Source organism: Cephus cinctus, unplaced genomic scaffold, assembly GCF_000341935.2.
Source record: "Cephus cinctus unplaced genomic scaffold, Ccin1 Ccin1_scaffold0153, whole genome shotgun sequence".
Lineage (NCBI taxonomy): Eukaryota > Metazoa > Arthropoda > Insecta > Hymenoptera > Cephidae > Cephus > Cephus cinctus.
The window spans coordinates 1276320-1288693 of record NW_014332881.1 but is presented as its reverse complement, the minus strand read 5'-3'; the positions used below and the strand labels follow the sequence as shown (position 1 = coordinate 1288693).

Below are 12374 nucleotides of genomic sequence, written 5' to 3'. Positions count from 1 at the left end.
TGAAAATTTATATATATATAAAAAAAGAAAGTTGAACGGGTACGGAATGCATAGCAACCTAACAAAAGTACAAGGGTTCGTTCCGGGGTCTTGAGATTAATGTAAAATGGTCACATAATTTTAATGGAGTACGAGCCACGAAAAATATGATGAAATTTCAGTCCCGTCTCCTTCAGAAAGGCCACGCATTGTAATTGGCCGCAGTAACTTTTCGGTAGAGTTACAAGAGTCTCTCTCTCTCTCACTTGCCCCCTCTCCGATCCCTCAATCCTCTTTTGACTCTCTTGCCACCCTCGCTCCTTCATACCCGTACACAAGGAAGAGCCGACCTGTCTCGGATATTCGAATCACGTATCGGCCACGCTTCCTGACCGAAAACCTCGAGACTCTTCTTCGGCACGAGAAAGCATCTTCTCCTCTCTATGATCTCGCGGCGCGTCACTCTATGTATATACGTTGTGGCAGCAGGCACGTGCCGGCCGTTATGACTTCCTTCGCGACCAAATTTAATTTACAGCGGCCGCCCGTGGCGCTCGATATTCTCTCGCTCTCTCGCTCTCCCTCTCTCTGGCATACCTACTCGAAAATAGTACCTTAGACGAATCCATCTCGGAGACCGCAGTGCACGTCGGTGGCGCTGCAGTCGACGAAACCCGCGGGTGAGCGAATAACAGTTTACGAGCGTAAAAAAAGAAAAAGAAAAACATAAAACCAACAATTCCAAAGAGAGAGTCCAAAGGCGCGACAGACTTTGATGTCTTTTCTAATTTGACTTCCAGCCGCTTTCTCAATCGGTTCAATAACGAGAGAGGCCGGATCTGCTTTACATCTAATTTCTCGGTCTTACGACTTCTTCGATTACGGGTGGGCTTTGTCTGACGGCAGGCGATACCGCACACGTGGTGTATATACCTGTGACACCATAAATATTTTAAGATGATCCATATACCCCGCAACCTTCAGGATCGTAATATCGCGTCGTCGAGCTAACGTCGGTATATACACCGAGTGATATTTAAATGTGAACGACCCGGGGAATCCTGTTCCCTGCTGATAACTCCTGGATATTCATGCGAGACTACGCCGAGGGCGGCTTGGTCAACCGTAGCCCTTATGTCTCGGTGGGATCGATTTCCAATAATCAAAATTTCTACATCGGCACTATCGGTACCCACCTCCCCTCTTCACCCTGGCATATACGCTAATATCACGGTAGAGAACGAAAACGGACAATCTAGACAAATTTTTTTGTTAATCGTATACACGGCACACGCATGACGCGTCACTGGCCCAGTTTTTCACTAATACGTATAATAATCTAAATATTTTTTTGGACGAAACAGCAGATTTGAATTATTCATGAAACTTCGAAATTCCCTCAATCAAGATTCAAGCCTCCGGATTTTCTCATCCACTCTTAATCGCGTCGAGATATCACATTTCCCCAGGCCAACTACACTTTCTCCCTTGTATAATCGCGTCGGTCTGGTTATTAGCTCGGACGCTTTACGATCAACGCCCTGGTGAACTCGGGAAAATTGGCCGTCCCCGCCATGCGGCCTCTAAGAGTGCCGGGAGATAAATGCTCGTCACGTGCGAAGGACGACGTGCGTGCTCCAGGGGTGGTGTCGATGAAAATCCTAGTGGATGCCGGGATGGAGGAAAATGAGGAAGAAGGTGGGTTAGTTTGGGTGCTGATGCATGGTGGTAATATACTGCATGTAAGACACCCTCTGAATAGACGGGGGGGTGCCAGGGGGTGGCACCGGAGAATGGATGATGACAAAGAACTAGCAATGAGCCAAGCTAAGGGAGCGTGTCCGTCGCGTACGCGACAGGAAGAGTTCGCGTGTCTCGTGACGTTGTTACTTCGATGCCGTCGCGCACATTGTATATCCGGTCAGTGACCAGTCGTTCTCGTAGTCACGAGCGAGCGTGTCGACCCTCGAACTCCCCATCTGTTAAGGCATTGCCATAAAGTATGCACGCTACGTGCTGCTTCTTAAAGGCAACACCTGTGCTGCTTGGTCGGCGCTGCCGGGTAGAGTTAGGTGAGTACGTTATTGGTTTTGCTCTATGGTAAAATCGCCTTGTCACTTGTGACTCTGAAAGCGACTATACGGTTGGGATCTACGTTTGTGGCAATGTGCTACGTGGACCTCGTACATGGATCTGATATTGGGTTTATGAGGATTAACGATATACTGTAGTATAGTATATAGGAGTTATCTAGACGAAGTCCAGAGCAGATATTTGTTATACGGACGATAATATAAGTGATCATATAGGGTGACCAATGGTTTTCGATTCATTTTTATTGGGCTTCGGTCCAGCATGGTTTACGATCGGAATTACGATATTTCTAGATAATTGGTGGTAAGAAATATGAAATAAGTTATATTGATTTTGTATTTTGACTTTTTGCCAGAATTTTGGAGGGGACTATGGAGAATTTTGATATCGATGAAATTACTTGGTTAAGATTAATGGAAATTGCAGGGACCTTATTCGGATTTTTTTTCATAACGTGTTATACTACTGATGTACAACCGGAAATTGTTTTACGTAATCGACGTGAAAATTCGCACTGTCTAAGAGTCCTCTGTGACGCTTTAACGTTCACACACGTCACGTCCGTCAAACATTGCATTCGATTTGCCGTTACGGGAGTTGAAATCGCTGCGCGAATCGTGAACGGGATGACGTGATTCCCTTGGGATAAATTGTGTGAAATAGTACGTCGATGCATAGCATGCAGTTTCACGAGTTTCGAATGTAATTTCTTATTTAAAATTTGCGATATTTCTATTTTTATCTAGCCGAACTTTCGCTATGCTAAATTTCTCCCTGGCGATCCTACGGGAAACTATTATCTAGCAGCAAGTACCCGGGGCTTGCATGTCCGAGACGCGAGGACTTTACTCGTGAGTTTCGTAGCGGCGTCGGACCATTTCGAAATGCCTGCGAAGTATCACGAACTACGAGTCTGGCGTCTACGAACAAGAAGAGAAAAAAAAAGAGAAAAAAAAACAAGGACCGTACGTAGTCGAGCCGTTTCGCCAAGTCAAACGTAACTTCCTTTTCCCATCGTTCTACCCCCCTCACCCCCCACCCCACCTCCCACGCCACCAAAAGTCTTCCCCAACTTCTCCCCCAATATAATTCTCAGCGCTATACTCACTGCACATACGCTTCTGCCTACGTAGGCGTACCTACAAATAAACAGTACCATTCAATTTAAATGTACCAGTAGGTTTGACAATTACTATGCCTTTTACTTTGGCTATGCAGTTTTGGAAATACGTCTACGTTTCATTCGGAGCCACCGGTACGTCTGTCTTTCTCTCACGCACCAAGGAACCCATAAGTCCGTCCTTCTCGCACTCATTGCAAGTATAGAAAAGTACAAAATTCCGAAGCACTCTCAAATCCCTCGAGTGATTCGTATTAATTTCATACAAAGTGCATGCAAGTTTTTTTTTTTTTAAATCCTATTACCTATTTGCAATAAAGTGATTGCATAACAGTTGTCCAATCTAACTAGTTACTTTGAGCTGTACAGTCCTCTGGAGGTATGTGGCAGATCCGAAGGCAAGAATCGTATAATATTTGTCCTTCTTTCGCGAGGACCCGTACTGCACAGTAAAGGTGTGCGCGCGCGTTAAAAAGCCTGGAGAGGAAAACGACTCGAAAGAGAGGAGACGGAGAAAGAGAGCGCCTATCGGAGAGAGTACCCGAAGACGCCATGGGACCATGGTACGCTTGGCGACAGGAACGAGTGTTGGAGCGAGAGAGAGAGAGAGAGAGAGAGAGAGAGAAGGAAACGCGAGTAAAGAGCACGAGAGCACCTTTGCCTGACAGAGCACGGCGATAACACACCTCGATCGTCAAGTTTATTTATTTTCGCTCCTCCGACTTCAACCTGTAGCTCGTTCTATTTGCGATTTATATTTTGTGTGCTCTGATGACAAACGTCCCGTTGCCTGGGCGACCTCGAGTCTCTCTTTTCCCAGCCAAGACGCCCTTTTCCTTCTATTTCATCCCTCGACTAACCAGCCCATAGCTCCTCGCCCCTCTCCGCCATCGGCCTCCCCGTCTCACCAGTCTCATCCCCACATATCCCCCCTCGCGCCCGACTCCTGGCACACGACAAAGCGGATTTTATTGTCTTTCTTTATTGAAAAGCAGTGTATATTTTCCTGGCAATAAAAAACACGCGATATTGAATTGCGAACTACCCGCTCATCTCGTACACTGGATACCCCAATGCCCATCGATGAGAGTATAACCCATCGCAATAACACCACGTGACAGTACGATGACGACTGTTCACAAAATTTTATTTCGAACGGTTAAAGGAGACTTCGAACGAACGAAAAGGGAAAAAAAAAAAAGAAAAAAATATGTTCGTATATCACCATCTAGATTTATGCGTTCCCGGTACCACCGTAGACGCGATCGCTCTTGAGTTAACGATCTCGGATCGGAGCGATAGGCTACGTGACCGAGCCGTAAACGCAACGCAAGCGCCATTAATAACGATTCTCAAAGCGATCCCATATAGCGTCGCTACGAAAATCTTGAGACGTTGCGCGCGCGAGGTTACAGAAATGGTAACGACGTATATGGACAGGCGTCGTGCGTGGCTTCGGAGACGCACCAGTAAGACGATGTTTCGACGTCCGGCCTCCAGGGTGGTTAAGAAAGTCGAAGAAGATGACTCGGAGGTAGATGCCTCGTAGGCGTCTTTCCTCCGGACGCTCCTCGCACGGGCAGAGCGTCGGCAGTGCGTAAGGACCATTATGCCCATCTGCTGTCCTAACAAGCCCTAATTGAAATCTCTCTATGTATGTCCCGGTTTCTCACGTAGGGTCACAATTGGCTTTATTGTCGCGTCTGTCTGCCGGAGCATTTACCGTCCGAGGCGCCAGATCCATATATATACACGCCATATGTGTATATCCCATAGGTATACACATACTGCAGTTTAGAAGAACTCTTGGTGCACGTACGTACGAAAAGATGGCCTTTCGTAACGCAGGACAAATAGAAAAAAGAAGTACTCGTCCAAATATGTACCTACTCGGGACGGGATTGCTTAGCATTCGACGCTAGGGTGTCGATCTACTCGTATACGCTTTGCGTCACTTGTACTTTCTTCGCATCTAGTGTGGATATATATATACATACTAGAGAAATTTTCCACTCGTGCCATATACCATTATGATCCCAGTAGTAGATATTTAGCATATAAGTAACACTCGAACGAATATAACTATTTGAAGTCATATACGTATTAATCGATATTGAGTTATCGAACGCGAACGATAATCATATAGGGAAGACAGATAATGAAATATATAAACACACGTGGAGTCGGAATAGAATTCTAATGACTCGACGCGGTGCATAACGAGTGTCGAGGTATTATTAATCCCATCCGGCAGCAATGTAATTGATTTCATGTTCCCGTATAGACTTAGCAGCCCGTTCAGCCCCCGACGCCTGGGTCATCTGTATATAAATAATACATTTTGTAGGCAACCACCAGGTCCCGATATCGCGGACCATCGATCATCTTGTATGCCGTTATAGCCGCATGGTACCGGTAACAGGGGATACAAGCCGCGTTGATAAACGATAAACGACTCGGTGAATTCCACGTGAAATACGCGTGGCCAATAGTCAGTGAAAGGTACAACGAAAGTTAGTAGAGACGTTTAAAGAGAGAGAGAGAGAGAGAGAGAGAAAGAGAGAGAGAGAGAGAGAGAGAGAGAGAGAGAGAAAAGTATTGGCCATTCGTTACTAGGTATATACTTGGTCTATACATTTAACCATGACTATGTATCTAAGGTGGGTATGGTATGGATTATGGTACTTATAGGTTAGGTACGTCTCTGTGCATTTCGACGGCCGGATACTCTAACTCCCGCGTTATCAGACTGTCCCGCTGATTAAGCTGGCGAAGGAAGCGAGAGTAATTTCGCGCCCTGTACCGTAGAGCTGAACCCTGAAGATAGGCGTGACAAGAGTTTACGCTGGGAGATGCGAGTAATTACATCCAAGTTTCGGCGAGTTCTCTCCGGGCTTTCTAGATGCTGTACCCTTACACCGGAGCCAGCAGCCTCCTTGTACCCGTGGTCGAGTCTACTGTGGTTGACGTATGTATATATATGTATATATCAATGACGTCGACCCCACCACCTTCTGCCATCGCTACGAGTCCAAGGATGCCTGAACGTCGCGGTGACGTCTAGAACTGATTTTGTCTCTCTGTCTCTTTTACTTGCTCTGTACATCTGTCTCTGTTTCTCATTATAAAATGAACGGATAGAAAGATTTGGTTATTTATGCGGCCATCGGGTTCATATCCGAATGTCAATTAGCTAATTCCGGTCTGGCTATGGCCTTCCACGATTAACCCCCACGTCACTGATAATTGGACGTGCAAGAAACCTCGACGTTATACCCGGTATTCGCTTTTGGTTTGATTTTCATTATTTATGTGGACTCCTTTATTTCCTCTCGCTCGCTCTCACGTGCTAAGTTATCTCTCTTCGCCGTCCCTGTCTTCCTGTCGAAGAACTTCGGTCCTCCCGAGTGTCTTCCCTTCACTTAGTTTAATGGCTGGCCGAGTCCGAAGTCGCGTGGGCGCAGCTATGACAAGGAGCGACGTAATTTATGTCGCGCGTTAATTATACGCGTAGTTAGCGTTATTATCTTTGCGTTTCATATGACAGCGGAGCGCTGTACTTCCTAGATGATAAGACGGCGGTGCCATTCGCGGCACTCTCATTACCAAAGGAAGGTGCGGAGTCACTTCGCGAGGACAAGGGTCAGTCGGACTTTTCTTATCGCGAAATACTTCGAGTGTCTTCTTCTCTCATATCCGACGTCCACCTATACACTTTCTCATTACACCTTCGGAACGGCTTTGGCACCTCATATGCAATAACGAAAGGCGAAGTTAGACCCCGGACCGAAGTCACTTCGGGCCAGTGGACTTATGGGGTACAGGCTGATCCAGGAACTTTCCTACACTCACGCAATTCCATCGCCGCCGGGAGATTGCGCGATGAGATTTCTTCGAGCGCGAATCCCGTAATAAGAATTCTTTGGGAAGGTCTGAAGTGCACAATAAAGAGAGAGGCGTCCCCCAACTCGTTTCGCGTCGTTTTGTTGATAGGGCGGGGGGGGGGAAGCGCCAACGCAAGAGGGCCCGTGGGTATATAGGTACACAATTGGGGGAGTAGGTCGGGACAAAATGATAAAGGATAGACGACGGAGAGATTGCGGGGTCGGAGGACGCGGAACGGAAGGGGGGTGCAAGGAAGGAAGAAAAAAGAGAGGGGAGCGTGGAAAGGGCAGAAAGGGGAAGAACAAGAGATAGGGAAGAGAAACGCTATTTTACGGGAGGCAGTCGTTTGCTTCTCGAGAGACGCTCCGATGCTGCTGATGCTGCTGCTGCTCCTCCTAGCAGCCGTTTCGGACATCTGTTGCTCGCTCTCTTGGCCTTCTTTCTTCTTTCACCCCGCAACAAGACATTTGCATAATTATAATCTTGCTACAGACTGGGCTCAACCGACTGTTTCTCATACCTCTGGTTATACTCGAGGTAGGCGGGATGATACTTCGTGGGAAAAACTGAGAGGAAGAGGTATATATAGCTGTTGGTTCTTTAAAAAGTCGGAAACTCGCGGCTATGCGTCCGCTTTACGCCATTTATGAAAAATTACAGCCAATCTACCGAGGGAGGCTGAGAAGAGGGACTGGGGGTTGGTTCGTTGCTTGGATTGGTTGTAGGTACGAGGATAAAGAGCTGGCCAGCACGGGGAGAGGGAGAGAGGCTGTACTGGTGTGTATCCCATCGAGAAATTTTCCAGCCCTGCGCCAGGAGAAAACCGCGAGTCATTTCCAGGGTGGTCCCGTTCGAACGTTCCTACCCGATTCCACGGCCGGGCGACGTCGAATGCTGCGATAGTTTTCTCGATCCCGACGGGCGGGCTCAGCGGCGTCCGACGAAATGGTTCCTGGCCCTTTCGTATGTATCCACGGTACGTCCTGGAAAAGCGAGAGGAAAATATCGACTGGGCAAAGCCGGAAGACGCGGAAGATGGGAAGTGGGGCTGGAAAAAAATAAATAAAAATGAAGGCATTTTCGTACTGGGACGTGGGTTAGCCACTGTCAGAACACATCCTGACCTTCATTATTTCATGCTGAAACCTCACTCCACTAGCTGATCCATACACGCACGCTAACATACGGTAGGCGTATGTATCGATATATCCGTATACGTGACGTCTACAGTGGAAAAAAAAAGTGCGAGATGGAAGCAGAGAAGCTTTTCGCGGGTCTTAAGGGATTCGGCCCTTGATATAATTTTTCTTTTCGCCTGTCTCATTTTCTTCGATCCCTGATTTCGGCCGGTATAAGCGCTCCCTACAATAGCAGTGATTTCTATCTATTGAATTTCCCCTTTCTTTTTGTTCATTTCTTACGTCTATCGGGTGTCAAATGATGCGTATAGAATGGACTGGAAAGCCGGGTAGATCCATTATCGATCCGTGGACCCGGGGAATTCAAGCGAACGCGAGCAGGGGTGCTATGTGCCATACCGCCATGGTGTTTCCACCGTTTCAACCTTCGCCTTCTCATCCTTCTACCTCCTGGAAGGTTGGCGGGGCAGGAGGGACGAGGAGCACCGAGCGAAGACGTCGGGACGGAGAGACGAGGGGTGGATCCGGAAGAAAGGGGTAAAAGGGAATGAAAATCAGAGAAGTGTAGAAGCGACGATCCTTCCTGCTCCGTTGCTATAGGCTATGAAGGGTGTACCGAAAATCAACCCCCCTATAACGTGTCACCCCTGCGATATTCCCTATACCGTAATTCCTTCAACCGTGAATTACCTTAAACTAGCAACCAACAAAAGTCACTGAAACTTTTGCCAAGGGGGATCATCGCCATCGAGATATCCCAAGGGATGCTGCCCCATTCCAGATTCGATGAGATTAAAATACCGTAGGCGTCAAATTTTCTTTTCGTATCTACATTACCTCTTTTACCTCCGGAACGTCTTTGGGAAGAGTCAAAGGGTTGGGCTCTCTTAAGGCCCCTTTGCGATGACTCCGACGCACCCCGTGTCAGTATATACATATATATGTGTGTAATGGACTTATGCCTACAAGGTACATGAAACACTGTGCACACGTTTCACAATATGCCAGATGTTCTATGAGGCACTTATATCAGTGGGCTAGATTTCCCCGTAGACGCAATAAAAAAATAGGGGGGTCACGATCCGACGTTAGGTCTGTACCTAGCAAACGATTCGAACGGACCTCCGACCCCGACTCCCTACATCAGCATATATTGGATTATGTAGATATATACTCGCGGAGGGCACTAGCCGATGCATGCTAGGATGTGCCCTCTCGTGTCTCGGCCTCTTTCCACCTCGAAAAATATTTGCATTCAACTAGTAGCGTATCGCTCGATGGGCTCACCAGTCAGCCACTCTTTTCGCTTTTTCTACCCATCGCGGCTCCGCTTCTCTTTTTATACCTTATTCCCATATACGAGCTATACGCTTTTACCGGATGCCGTTGCTTTTTATACGGAAAGTACCGATCCGTTATGGATGAAACTTACTTGGGTAGCTTCATGTAAATCCTTATAGCCGCGTCTATGTACCATCCGCCAAATTTTTTTTACCATTCCGAGAGTTCGACGACCTATGGATTTTCGATATGGTCAAGGACGGGTTAACGAAGTTTCGACCCCTCGTATTACCCGTTCTATGGTATAAGGGATGAATTTTACAGATTCCGCTCAGGTTATGTCAAACGAAGTTTTCAATTATCCCGAACAACCCTTGTTAGGTTCCACTCCCGTAGGACGCGTTCTACGTACTGGAATATAAGCGCGAAATCGTTATCCTCGTTATTCCTTCTTTCGCCGTACGTCATGTGGCATAGGTGGTTATACCGATATCCCAAGGAGCGGTTTAACCACCTATATGCATGCATGCAACCTCGTATAGAATAACACGTATTATAGAGGCTGTCCGTGGCAGCCCTAACGAGCACGGCGAGTGCCGGGCAACACTCGCGAGACTAGCCTTTCGTGCAAACGCGTTCATCTTCGGTCATTGATCGCAATCTCCTGCTAACGAGCTTACCGCCGGGTGTGAAAATCTTCCCCAAGGCGATTACCAGTTTCCTGGAGGATCGACGCCGGCGCCGCCGCGAGTGGTTATCGTCTCCGCTTTCGTCGAGTATATACTTATACAGACAACCGATGGTCCGAGGACTCGTTTATTTCTGTATAGTCAACCAAATCGTTTTCGTCACACTTTCTTTTTGCCCACACTGTACTTTAACTTTCCCTTGTACCCTTTGGACGTTACCTTTACCGTGCAAGCAGCCTCGTGCCTAGACTGTACCGAAGCTACGACCAGCACGTGTGTCTCACGGTGGTCGCCATATATATTATAAACCATCCCTTCAGTGGAAATGGCCACGTAGTTGGCTAGACTGTCGAATAGGTTTTTAGGGGGGATGAAACTACATTGCCGGGAGTTTACAGTGGAGATCTTGAGGGGTGGCCGCGACATCGTGTCGTCTACGCCCATGCAGATGGGAAGTCGGTGTGTAGTAGTTAATTTCCTCTGTCCAAACAGCACTAATCCCGCCTGACATAAGCCAACTGACGGGATCCTATAGTCTGTATGGAGTGCGGAGGATAGCTAAGGGTGTAAAGGGCCGTTCTGACTTCTCGGGCCAGAGGACGGGAGAAGAGGGCAAGATAGCGTTCCGTACCATCCCAAAGTGTCGGCTGCCACTGGCAGAGATCCTGTTTCTGCCTCCCGCAGGACCCGCTGGCTAACCAGGATCTGTCGGCCATTCGATACTCTCCTTTAGGATGCCCTCTGATTTTCATCATTTTCATTTGACACTGTTGCCTGTATACTCCGTCGTGCGTACATGCTCGGTAGGTCTGCCACGTCCGGTCCTTCTCTGTACTTAGGTCCCACAGTTTTCCACTACCTACCCCAAGGGATTTATAGCCTGCTACGTGACACAGCCTCTTACCATTATGGATCATCGTAAGCCTATTTGTTTAGGATAGGAACAGTTACGTGCTCATTGTTGGCGGATCGTTGCCCGTCTGACACTGCGCGTCATCTTCGCATAAAGGAGCCTCTTTTTAATGCTTGCCGTGTACCTTTTTTTGGCTTGAGGCGAAAAAAAAAGAATGTTGGATCCTTCAAGTATTTACATTACTAACAAGACGGAAAATGCTTTTGAGAGGATTTTCAAAGAGGATGTATACCTATAGTGCACGAGGATGGGTAAGTCGGAGGAGTGCCATGCTCTTGGCTGACGACTGTTCTAAATATATATCCTGTCGTGTGTATAACTATCTCGCTCCGTGCATGCGGGAGTAAGGGAGTCGGAATGAAGAAGGAGAAAAAAGAGGCCATTTCTCTCGACACCGCTCGGAGAAAAACGAATGCACCTGTGTTCCTACACGCTGCGCTAATTAATAACGTCGAAAAACGATGTTTAATAAGTGACGGGACGCTGTTCCCTATGGGAGGGTAAGAAAGTGCCTATTCCTACGGTAGATTCATCGATCTCTTACGGAAATATTATGAATCTTGATGAGCCACGTGAAGTCGATGAGCTTCGTCGTGCGTTCGGCTGGTGATGTTTCTGAATAAATGAATAGAGAGGACCAAAGGACCGACAATGTTTTATTTAGCTCCTTTTTTTCCTCTTTCTCTTTGGTTACGGTTAGGGAAGTCGGTACTGTCATCGGTGGGTGGTTTCCGAATCGATGATTCTTTATGGAAATAATCACATCACGCGCAGCGTATACAAAAAAAAAACGTATCTGTTCGGTACGGCTTGTTTTTAACGAGTCAGCCATTCGACACGAATCTTCGCTATATTGAATAGCTATCCTATGTATACGTATATGCGTTTGTATATATAAAGATGAATTTTTATGCATCGCGTATTCAAATCGAACCAAACGGATATCTCCTTGTGCAAATTTCAATTTTTAACCCGAGACACTTTCGGTTCGGAGATTGCGGCGCGGACTGGATATCGCGAATATCCCTAGAGGATTATTGATAAAAAGAAAAAAGTGGCTACGACCAGAGAGAAAATCCGTTACGGCTAACCAATTGAGGAAGGATAAAGAATTTCAAAGTTGTAAAAGTTTCCCCGACGAAGATTGGCTGACAGGTTTAAATTACGGGCAGGTATCGCTTGATAGATATTCACGGTGAAAATCGCGAAATTCTCCGAGGCATTTCAGTCCCGTAATCCGAAATACTTGAGGCTCTCGGTGCGGGCGAGTAAAG

The 12374-nt window shown here is 47.1% G+C and overlaps 1 protein-coding gene across 1 annotated transcript in view; it reads left to right on the top strand.

Moving 5' to 3' along the window:
* The window catches only part of LOC107263537 (discoidin domain-containing receptor 2), a 49429-nt gene that overhangs the window by 9002 nt on the left and 28053 nt on the right, over positions 1-12374 (top strand). The gene's annotated exons all lie outside the window — the stretch shown is intronic.